At 38.1% G+C, this 12,581-nt stretch overlaps 1 long non-coding RNA gene across 1 annotated transcript; it reads left to right on the top strand.

The window, feature by feature from the left end:
- The first annotated feature begins 5,557 nt into the window (after positions 1–5,557).
- LOC126823529 (uncharacterized) lies at positions 5,558–11,820 on the top strand. Its single transcript, XR_007681196.2, has 4 exons — positions 5,558–5,672; positions 9,361–9,570; positions 10,737–10,784; positions 11,263–11,820. It is a non-coding gene; the product is annotated as an uncharacterized LOC126823529 (long non-coding RNA).
- Positions 11,821–12,581: the final 761 nt, after the last annotated feature.

Here is a 12,581-nt window from a genome sequence, read left to right as displayed (position 1 = left end):
ATTTTATTGATTTAACGAATTTCTACGTTTTGTTGATTTAACGAATTTCGACGTTTTATCGATTGAAAGATGGGCGCTAGAACCTACAGAATGTACACGGGACTTCGGTTTTTCATCCCCTCCGAACGACTAGACAGCTGCCATTGTAAGGTCCTCCGTCCTGCATCACTGACAAGGGGAACCAGGCCGGAAAATCTGGATCAAATTTCTCGGCCAATGCAGGGATCGAACAGCCGATCTCCAGGCTAGCGAGTCAGCGTCTTACCCACTTAGCCACCGTGGTTCCTTTAAGGAATAACATACAAGATAATTATACCGACCGACGAGTATAATCCCAGTGTTGCTATAATTACTCAGTTATTAATTCAAACATTTTTTTGGGGTTGGGTAAAGATATTATGAACGTATATAAATATTAGATAATTAAGAATCTTCATATCATATAATCCCAATTAAGTGTACTGTACATACGTAATAAATATTCGAAACATATAAATTTGGTAACAAAATTTACTTTAACTTTAATCTTGATATTATAATTCTGCTGAAGTGTACTCTACATATACGTAATGCAATTATTTAGTGAAATCCACCAGACCTTAGAACCCCACCCTATCTTCTCCTTGTGGTCTAGTGATCCGTCGCTTAGCAAAGCCTGCAGGGTATTCATGAAGGTATGTGCATACGCTAGGATCAATGATCCAACATCTTTAGATAGATTACTGTGTGAATATTGTGGCTTATTCCTTACATGCAACCTGAGTCATGCTATTGTCGTCTGTGTCCTATTTAAGCAAAAACGACTGGATGTAATGAAATTGTATTCACACGAAGAGGTAACCGACAATAATTTCCTCGTTAAAATGCTCTCTCTCCGTAACGTCGACGATCACGTGCGGAAACAAACAGTATTGTTTATATTCCTAGTCTGTAAGGGATTAGTATGAGACCACTCTATATAAATGTGATTCGTTTTTTTTTCTTATTATTATTATTATATTTTGTGATTACTATTATTATTGTATACAATGTTTTGTAATACTCTTCATATTTGGAGGATCAATAAAGATATATATATATATATATATATATATTAAAAACATTTTATTTGAGTAAAATATCACTTTAACCGCGTTTTATGAACCGGTATAAATCGTGAATTAGAGAATTTAACATTCGTTACAATAACTGGACAATAAATTGTTTGTCCAATGGACAATAGAAACAGTTATATGCAGACCTCGCCCCATCTCACATCCCCAAACAATAAACTATATTTACTTTCGTCCTGCTGCTAAAGGTTACCGTAAAGTAGTTGGACTTTAATATTCTCATCATCGTAAATCTGTCGATTACATTCAATTTTTATATTGTACGCTGCAATTTCTGATCATCGAGGTCCCGTGTATACATTGGTGTGCACGTAAAAGATCTCTTTGCAGTTGGAATTCGATATAAGAGTAGGCCGTAGAGCCGCTGTCTAAGCAAACTTTCCCTCATAGCACACCGTATGGCGTATGTCCGTCTTCATTAGCCCAATCGGAGCAGAACAGTAAGACGTTAAATCCCTTTTTATTTTATTTCACAATTTCTGATATGGTAAAACAGAATTTCTGGATGTATGGGGTTAAACAAGGTTATTGATTTTGTCTAGTAATTCGGAAGGGACGAAAAACCGAGTTTCCGTATGTATGTTGGCATGCACGCAAGACTATGGCCGAAGCGCACTGCACGACATAGGCCCGTCTTCATTAGCCCACTTGGTTGAGAACAGTAGAACGTTAAACCCCATTTCATTTCGTTTCGTTTCGTTCTCCTGGTGTATACAATGACAAATCTATGCTCATATAAAAAGTAAACAATTATATAATTCTCACAGACCTTGCCTTTTCGCACTGGATACATTTGACAGTTAATTTTATTCTTAACTTATTTTATGCCGCGAGGGGAATTTGCCAGACAATGGCGTGAAGGTCTGACCTAATTTCGATTCCGAACTGTCAGCGATTGAGTACCGTGCCGTCACCCTATTTTATTTGCGGGGTTGGGTGGCCGAATTGTCAGCGCGGGCGCGTTGTATCATAAGGTCTGTTATTGAGTCAACTTGCGTGGTTTCGATTCCTCGGTTGTACGTGACCAGGAGTAGGGTCGCCTGTCCAACCTCGTTCTTTTTTTCCGTACACCCGACCTCCAGGCTAGCGAGCCAGCGTCTTAACCACGTAGCCACCGTGGCTCCTCATAGAGAAATAGATTTGGCCAAAAATAAACATACTTATATGGATATACTACTTTTGAATTTTATTAACATGTGTGTTTATTTTTAAACGATCTTTTTAATTTAAAATCGCTGTCCAGTGATAAGTGATGTTTTAAAGGGATATTAGATAAAGATATAATGAAAACAAAATATGCTGAAAATTTCAGTAAAATTGCTTCACTCTGAACCGAGATATTAGCGATTTAATTTTAGGCTAGCCTCAATCGTCATTAATAACGTTGGTATGATAATAAACAAAGTCTCCATTATCCATTTTTACATTCAATTATCCATCAGAAAATGTATTCAAACTCAATAAATATCACAGGCTAACGATGGTACGGAGGGTTGATTATGGTCTTGATAAGTTAATTAACGTCTAATTAATAATTTATATAACATTTAAGGCCATAGGCAGATTAAGCTCTTGTATAATGCCGGGGGGGGGGGGTGTCTTATAGCATCCCTGAGAACGCTTCCCGCCACCCACCCCCTCCCTTTGTTCTGATCTAGTTACAGCCCTGCTGTTTGATAAACGACTTACAGAAGGTTCATAAGTTTTATATATAGTCCTCATCACTTTTTAAATTATTTGCAAACAAATGCAATTATTTTAGTTCCATATCCAACGGAAGCACACTACCGAATGCAGAGCAGAAACACGTTTAATAGCAGGCCCGTCGGACGCACACTAACGAATGCAGAGCAGAAGCACGTTTGAGCAGGCCCGTCGGACGCATACTACCGAATGCAGAGCAGAAGCACGTTTGAGCAGGTCCGTCGGACGCATACTACCGAATGCAGAGCAGAAGCACGTTTGAGCAGGCCCGTCGGACGCATACTACCGAATGCAGAGCAGAAGCACGTCTGAGCAGGCCCGTCCGAACCAAATTCATATGGGGAGAGGGCGGTAAGCGTAACAATTACGTCTCCGTCAATTTTACTACGATCAATATGAAACTTGGCATGTTTGTTCCTTGGACAACTGCGCATCGATTTTGGATATGACGTCATTCCAAGAAAGCTGCGATGACGCCATATTCACTTCTTGGTCAATTTGTACTATAATAAACACATATTTGTAAATTATTAGGGGAGTAGTTGGGAGCTCCGACGGTCCTGAAGAGTGCATAGTTGTCATGCACTTACTAATAGGACTATATTGACGATATAATAAACGTGAAACTAAGATTAAAGGCGAGATACTAGAAGTAAATAATGCAAGATAAATACTACAAGATATTAATTAGACAGATGTTAAATAGAATAATAGTCTACATCAAATAAAATATCATATAGGGAATACAGTAATTAACATAACACATGGAACAATAACATAATATTATAAAATGGGGTTTAACGTCCTACTATTCCGTACAACGTCATGTTATGAAATGAAATGGGGTTTAACGGCCTATTATTCTGCAAAGCCCTGTATAGGGTAAGTTAGAACTCATTTACAGGCGCCATTTTGAGTCCCAAATTTCTATGGTCCCAACTATGACGCCATAAAAACTATGACGTCATGACGTCATATGAAAATTCTGGCTTCACAGTTGTCGCAACTTTATATATACGGCTTTGCCATTCTGTACAACGTGATGTTATGAAATAAAAATGGGATTTAACGTCCTACTATTACGTACCACATGATATTATAATTTGATTACTTACCATTTATCTATTTTCCGGTGTGGTTCCTTCCCCTTGTCAGTGATGCAGGACGGAGGGCTTGACAAGGACAGCTGTCTAGTCGTTCGGATGGGACGAAAAACCGAGTTCCCCGTGTACACATTAGCGTGCACGTAAAAGATTCCTTGGCAGTTGGAATTCGATATAATTATAAGAGTAGCCCACAGTGCCGCTGTCCGGGCAAAATTTCCCTCATAGCACATTAGCCCAGTTCGGAGCAGAACAGTAGGACGTTAAACCCCATTTCATTTAATTTCAATACCATTTACCTCAAAAACTTTCATTTTACTTAAAGGGACAATAACACTCTTGCTGGCTTGACAGCTCCAGAAAATAAATAATAGCCTTATTTTAAGTACTAGATGTTTAAGTGTCCTACCTGTTGTCTAAATTATCCATTACAGCCTATTTTACTTGTCCAGAGGGTTCGAAAATATTTTATAATCCAAGTCACAGTTGAAAAGGTTTACGTTAGGCTTTTTCCAATTTTTTAAATTAGGTGTGTTAAGATAAAATTTGTATCATCAATTAATTGGAATATTGTAAAATAGTACAATTGGTTGACCAGAATAAAGATTGGGACATATTATTCATTTACAACAAGGGTGGTATTGAGCCTTTAATGACACATTTACAACAAGAGTGGTATTGAGCCTTTAAAGATTTATTTGTAAGAATTTGATAAAGAGATGGTCGTTCTTGTTCAACACTAGATAATGAAGAATGAATATATTGAAAATTTCATTGAAATTATTTTGTTCTGGGTGAAGTTATCAATGTTTGTAGTTTGGACGAGATGAAGCGTAGATTGTTTATTGTTAAATTTTTAAATCTCGCGGGTGTTCAAATCAATTTCAATTTCGCCCAGCCCTTGATATAGAGAGTTGCTTATGGGCCTGTAAATGATAAATGTCTAAATAATAATTTAAGCCAAAATAAAGACATGCACTAGTCTTAATTACCTCTTACATAATGCATAATACAGTGGGTTCTTTTTTTATTTTTTTATTCTTGCTATGACGTTATCATGTATGCTTTATTCTTATACAGGATATCTAACAAAATGACAATGATACCCCAGAAAAATATTCTGGGTCAATTGTGATTTCGGTAAGTTACACTAATTCTGATTGAAGCTCTATCCGATTTCATTTTGTTGGCTATTGTTAAAAGCTACTGTAATGTTCTTTATGTACAAAAGTCCTATTTTAAGTTCTTACGCGTGTAATAGAGCAGAAAACAATGACGTGAAAAACACACAGCAGAAATAGTTCAAGTTATGTTGAAATTGTGAACCAAGTGCACCAAAATCAAAAAAGAAGAAAAAAAACAAAACAAAAAAGGAAAAAAATCCAAAAAAAACAAAAGTTTGACACGCCATGAAAGAAAATGTTTTGAAGTGTTATAGAATGAAATCCCAACAACTTCTTTTGTATCAATCATTGATTCAATACCGACGATCGTGATGTATATATTTATTATTATGTTGGTTTTATTTTTATAATTATTCACTAGCAAAATATCGTTTAGGGAGGGACCGTTCTATCTAGTTTTATGGTCGGAGTAAAGGTTTTGATTGTGGGCGTGTCTGTATATTGTTGCTCCGCCCCTTCCTATGAATAACATCGATAGATATATATATATACTATGTGTTGTATTTAGCCTCACCATCGACATAGAGAAGGCCGAAAGATGTATACATTAACAATATTATCCTGTTTGGGTGAGTTACTAAATAATTTTTTAGTTTGAAAGATGAACTATTACCGATATTTTAGGTTTGAAATTTGAAATTATACGGTTTCACAGAGTGTATATATTTATTGAATTAGTTACCTCTGTATTAAATATAGTTATAACAAATAAATATAAAAGGACTAAGCACAATCTACAAAAATAACTAATTAAGTCTCTCTCCCAATCTGGGAGCACGGTGATTCAGTGAGTAAGGCATTCATCAGGATATTTGACGCGGTTTCCACTTGTCAGTGGTGCAGGACAGAGCGCAGGCAAAGAAAAGCGTATAGTCTTTCCCTCATAGGACACTGCATAACGTATGCCCGTCTTCATTAGCCCAGTAGGCACAGAACAGTAGGAAGTTAAACCCCATTTCATTTTTATTTCTTTTTCCCAATGGGCACCATATAAAATACACACAGAATTGTATACCAGTTGAAGAGGCAGGCAACAAACATCCCGGTGAGGGCTCAATTTTTAAAAATCCTGAACATTACAATTCTGAACTATATCGTACACACAATAGCTAACATCAGACGTCCACTCGACACAAACTAACTCATATGGGACACTTGTGTTTCAATAATTCACTTGCGCGTAGGGGTCTTTAGCAGTTTGAGGAAACCGGAGGTACAGGAGAAAATCCACGAAGTTGGACAGGCGATCCGTGCCGCTTGACCTAAGGCCAGGCCCTATGATCTAAAACATGTGAGCTAGACCATTCAGCCACCAGCCCTTAACCCATGGATCCCTGGTTTACCTATAATTCTGACGACTGCCGTACACCAGGGAGGACATGAAGTCTCTTTCAACACCATGTGATATCATTTCTAATTTACATAGCGAGTTCACACAGATATCATAATTTGGGAGTATTGTTGTCTGTGTACATAATAGTTAGAGGAAGAGGTCATGAAAACCTAGTACAAGTTTTTCTTCGCCGCGACGATACATTTAACAGAACTTAGAGTATGCACGCGGTCTATAAACTGTACGCTTTGATATACACAAGCATGACTTAAGGTAGCTAAGTCTCTAACTCGACATTGAAAACACGAATTATTTGTCAATTTAAATTAACAATGATGTTGTGATCTTACCGGGAAAAGATGGGCTTCTGAAATCCAATATTTAAGACAAAATAAACATTTTACCATTGGTACACGAATCGTGTACCATAATGCGTTTCGGCGCCATTTGTAACAAGGGACTCGAAGAACGCGGCACAAATCATATCAAACAGTGACGCTATATTCTTATCTGGAGAGCAAGCGCAATAAATACTATCGGTGTAGTTTGGAATAACCAGACGCTAGAAATTGCCATTCGACTGAGACTTCTGGCGTATTTCGCCGAACAAAACTGATTTGAAATTAGAGTAAAAACGGAAACGATTGAATGTAAATCAGTTTATATACATTCATATTACATTATTGTATACGTTGCCACCCATTTGTGTCAATTTCTAGGAGGTCGCAAATATTAGCGATTTAGCTCCTTTAATAGATTGGAATGTACCATTCACAACATCCACCAAATAGCATGGCTTTGAACATATACGAAACTAACGCTGTCAGACAAAATACACGAAGCTAAGTGACCGACATTTTAAGTTGAAATTCGGCGATTTTAGTCGAAAACACTAAGCCTACTTCGAGCGAGACTATTGAGAAATATTTATCCCGCTTCCATTTAATGAAATTGAAAATGTCATTTAGTTGTATGAAAGATGTACGACGGATAACAACCAATCATTCCGATTAAAATACAGATCTATATTTCGTTTCGTTTTTTTTAATACTTTCGACAGCCTACACTACACGAAGATCTGAACAGTTGTAGTGTAAGGTCGCGTCAATTGTCATACGAGCGGCTATTGACCTTATGACGTCAGACATTGATTAATCAATCAACGTTGATGTTTCTAGTGGTTTACCCACAGTTCCGTGCACCTCACAGACCGTTTCATTGGATAATCCGTCACATCAACCAGAACGCGTGTTATAATAACTCTTCCACATCTCAGTGTAGTAAAGACAAGTAAAACGAAATTTTGAACTATAAAAAACGAAACGAAATAGGATCTGTGTTTTAATCGGATTGATAACAAAATAAGACACCGATTATTTTAATATGGCGGCGCTTCGGGGCAGATCTCTATTCTCTATTCCGTGTCCCGCATGGCCTTTGATGTTCATTGTAAATGGGTAAATATTTATTTAACTTGAAAAGAATCGAGTATTAAACGACGATGGTTTGTGCTCCTTTATCAACTTCAACTTCAAACACTTTCTAGGACAGAAGTTCAAAACTATTTTACTTTTCTAAGAACAGAAGAAAAATACACAATAATACGGGAGTAATTATTTGAGAAAACGTTCAAAATAATCTCACCATTTATATTGAAAAGTTACGCACATATGAGTTTGATTCCACGGTTGTACGTGACAAGGAGTAGGGCCGCTTGTCCAACCTCGTGAGTTTTCTCTCGGTTCCCCGGTTTCCTCCCACTGCTAAAGACCCCTAGGCACAAGCGAAATATTGAAATAGAAATCAAAACCATATGTTAGTCCCGAAATGGCCTAGTTTGAGCCGATTGGACGCTTAACCCCATCTCTCCGGGTCCTCCGTTTTCCCCCCACTCCTAAAGACCCCTACGCGCAAGCGAATTATTGAGTTAAAATTAAACCATATGTTAGTCCCGAAATGACCTAGTTTGTGTCGAGTGGGCGTTAAACCTCAATTATCTCTCTCTCTCTGTCTCTCTCTCTCTCTCTGAGTAAATATTTAGCGTGGATTAAAGTCAGGATGCGCCATTTTTCACCAAATTTATGAATATAAACGCACGTGGATTATTCTATATTTAAACAAGATAACGATATTAACGCTAGATAATATCTCAGCTCCGATTCAAAACAGGTCTATCAATGAATTTTCGCGGACGACAAAATGGCGGTGGGATTATCACACAGCAAAGCAACATAGATCGATGTAATTTCAATACCACATATCTTTGTAAATACTGAACGGGATTGAAGTATTATTGGACTGATATTCCTGTTAGAGATTCAAATTTCACAATATTATAGTTGAGAAGTAATTCCTGTTTCGCTAAAATCGCCCATTGAGACTTTATGAACAGAGAGAGAGAGAGAGAGAGAGAGAGAGAGTTGGTGTTTAACGCCCACTCGACACAAACTAGGTCATTCCGGGACTAACACATGGTTCAATGTTATTTCAATAATTCACTTGCGCGTAGAGTTCTTGTAGCAGTGTAAGGAAACCAGAGGACCCGAAGAAAACCCACGAGGGAGAGAGAAATGGGGTTTAACGTCCACTCGACACAAACTAGGTCATTTCGGGACTTACATATGGTTCAAGTTTAATTCAGTAATTTGCTTGGTGGAGGGATCTTTAGCAGTGGGATGAAACCGGAGGACCCGGGGAAAACCCACTAGGTTAGACAGACGACCCTACTCCTTGTCACGTACAACCGGGGAATCGAACCCACGCGAGTTGACTCAATGACAGACCTGATGATACAACGCGCACGTGCTAACCATTCGGACCCCCCCCCCCCCCGTATCTGGCCTTTTATTGTTTATTGCAATATGAAATTAGTAGAGAATATAAGATGATTTAGTTTAATATATATTTCCTTGTTGTATTTATAGCAGTTGGATTATTCCATCAAGCAGTAGGACAACTGGAAGGTGGAGTATGTACAGAAGACGATTTCTTTCCCAACATTGCGGATCCGATTAATTGTTCCGGGTATTTTAAATGTATAGGCGGTGCCTACGAACCGTACCGATGTCCAGCCGGTCTCGTCTTCAGTACAGCAACTGTAGCTTGTGATTGGCCAACAGCAGGAGGGTGCCAGGGTAAGTTTTATAAAATATTATATCACCCAAATCGCGACCATCCGATCGTCTAGAGAGTTGATTATAGGCTTGCTGTTAGAAATGGTTCCACTACTGATGTCTTCCGCCTTACACCAGCCACAGTAGTGGCTCGTCCTACGGAGTTCCTTTGCGCAAGTGTTTTAGTCAAATGACTACGAAAAGGTTACTGGCCGATAGCTTCCTTAATGTACACATAAATTGACCCAAAACTGTACTGCACATAGCTTAACATATAATAAACCAATTCCCATTGAAATAAAGGTGAAGCCTTGCCGCATAATTATATGATATGAAACCCAACTGCTACGCGAAATTTCTCGCCTACCGAACTTATTTCAACTGGCCGGTGTCATGGTGGCTTTCACATTATAAGAAACATCGCTTTGAAAATGTAGAACGCATTACCACAAAGAAAAACTGTTCGGTAACTATTTTAGTGGTCCAGTCTTCACTATTTGTGATAGAATTACTTAATTCATTACAAACTGTAATGATATGTGTTGACAATTGTGCGTTTGAACCTATTTAAACTTGCATAAGGAGTCTTAGACTGTATCAATTGTAGCGTTAAACACAGTTTAACGATACATTTAATTGTAGCTAGCTTGCTGTATGAATATTAATTTATATAACATTTATGGCTAGAGGCACACCCGCTGTCAGATTTACCTGTTACACAATGCATCTTTAAAATGTTCTATAACAGGACTCGGGTACAGCTGTCTAGTCATTCGGATGGGACGAAAAACCGAGGTCTCGTGTACACATTGGCGTGCACGTAAAAGCTCCCTTGACAGTTGGAATTCGATATAAGAGTAGACCGTAGTGCCACTGTCTGGGCAAAATTTCTCTCATAGCACACTGTATGGCGTATACCCGTCTTCATTAGCCCAGTTCGGAGCAGAACAGTAGGACGTTAAACCCCATTTCATTCCATTTATATCCGGTAATAATTCTATTGTAATGAACATTGAATATGTCGTTTTATAATTGAAACAGCATTCATCGCCTAACCTCACCTGTTTTTGGGAAAATGATGCCCACAATTATTTACAATGACCAGACGACAGACCTTTTCGATATTTCATGAACAAAGAATTGATTTTCTTCCATATATTTAATCGTTTTTTTTTGGTTTGTTACAGCAACAACGTCACTACCAGCAAATTCATTAATTGACTTCCCAGCTGATGGTAAGTAGTGTGATAATCTAGTCTACCCATTCCCTGTTGGTAGTAAGTATTGTGATAATTTAGTCTATCCATTCGCAGCTGATAGTAAGTATAGTGATAATCTAGTCTATCCATTCCCAGTTGGTAGTAAATAGTGTGATAATCTAGTCTACCCATTCCCACCTGATAGTAAGTATTGTGATAATCTAGTCCACTCATTCCCACCTGATAGTAAGTATTGTGATAGTCTAGTCTAGTAAATAGTGTGATAATCTAGTCTACCCATTCCCACCTGACAGCAAGTATGATAATCTAGTCTACATAGTCAATCATGGAACAATGGGAAGACCCAAAAAGAACATACATGTATTATAGATTCGTTTATGGCGTTAAACGAATTAGGCTACGTCATGTCTGCAGACTATGACGTACGAGTGATTTACGAACTTATTAAAATGGTTTAGCGAGATTAACACGATGTTCATTTTTCTACTTTCAGTTTGTTCTATCCAGCCATGTGCTGCTGATCGAGATTATCTGTTACCCAATTATAACAAAGCCGGAAACAGCGACTTCTACGTTTGTAAGGGCGGGAAACTCTATGAGCAAAAATGTGGAACCTCGCCAGGAACAGAGGAATTCTTGTTCTATAACGTTCTCCGTAGCTCGTGCGAGAAACAACACTCCAGAGACTCTCTTTATTAAAACGGAACTTACTTTCATTAACACAAATGACGTAATACACAAATGACGTAGTGTACACGGAGAATCTCCGATACAGTATCGTCTAATATAGAATTTAAACATTTATTTCATGGAAAATTTACGGTTGATGAAAAATGCCGGAATTTTGACTTTATTTCGTTTAAATACGCTATGTAAATAATTGCATAATAAGGAGAGTAATCACTATTTAATCGATCACTATTTAACCTTGAACTTGAACATTGACCTTGACCTTTATTTATGACCTGTTAACCCTGTCCTGTGATTTTATTGATATGATATTCACAGATTGTTGTATTGTTAACGACACAAATAAAACCTTTAAAAAAGATATTGCTTTGGTTTTCCTTTCAATATGCAGTTGTCGATCTATCCATGAAGAAGCGGCGAATCACTAGAGGTCTGGACGCAGTGAGCCCCAAGATCTGTACATGGATAGTCGCTAGTCTCCCGATCTTTAAATGGGGAAGCTTTAGACCCGCACGCTGCTAGTATCTGTTCTTTCATATGAAGTGTATATAGGCATCCACATGGACAATTCCTTGGATTTCACACCACGACGGATCCTAGCCTTGGAGTCTATTTCGGCCTACACATGGAGACGTTTTACGGCCCAGACGGAACAAGTCACTTATCAGAAAGAGAAAAACGGGTTATTTTGGGACAAATATATGGTATATTGCAATATTTCACTTGGTCAGGGGCAGAAGGGGGGGGGGGCATTGAAGTACCCAAACGAAGCGTTCGAGGTTAGATACATACAACCCTGAGATACTAAAGTCTTGTGATATACAGCAACGTAATAGGCCACGTGACCATCAAACCACCCCAGAAGGGCTGTAACTGTCATGGTTACCGTGTCTATATACAGAATATGATGATACTGTTGATTTTAAAAACACGCCCATTGGTAGGCCTATATAAGTCCACTGTCGCGTGATGCGTTACAATAGGATTGTGTCTAATGGGTCCACGATCTAGTACGTGCAGATAAGTTCGGATACGTTTCGACACCGTAAACACGATTGCTACGACTGTCCTAAATATATGATAAGTTATATTTCTAGCACGGCTTTCATGAGTTAACAGGTT

This window comes from Patella vulgata, chromosome 6 (assembly GCF_932274485.2).
Source record: "Patella vulgata chromosome 6, xgPatVulg1.2, whole genome shotgun sequence".
In the NCBI taxonomy this organism is placed as follows: Eukaryota; Metazoa; Mollusca; class Gastropoda; family Patellidae; genus Patella; species Patella vulgata.
Note: the sequence above shows the minus strand (reverse complement) of the source record. Positions and strands in the feature narration are given on the sequence as shown.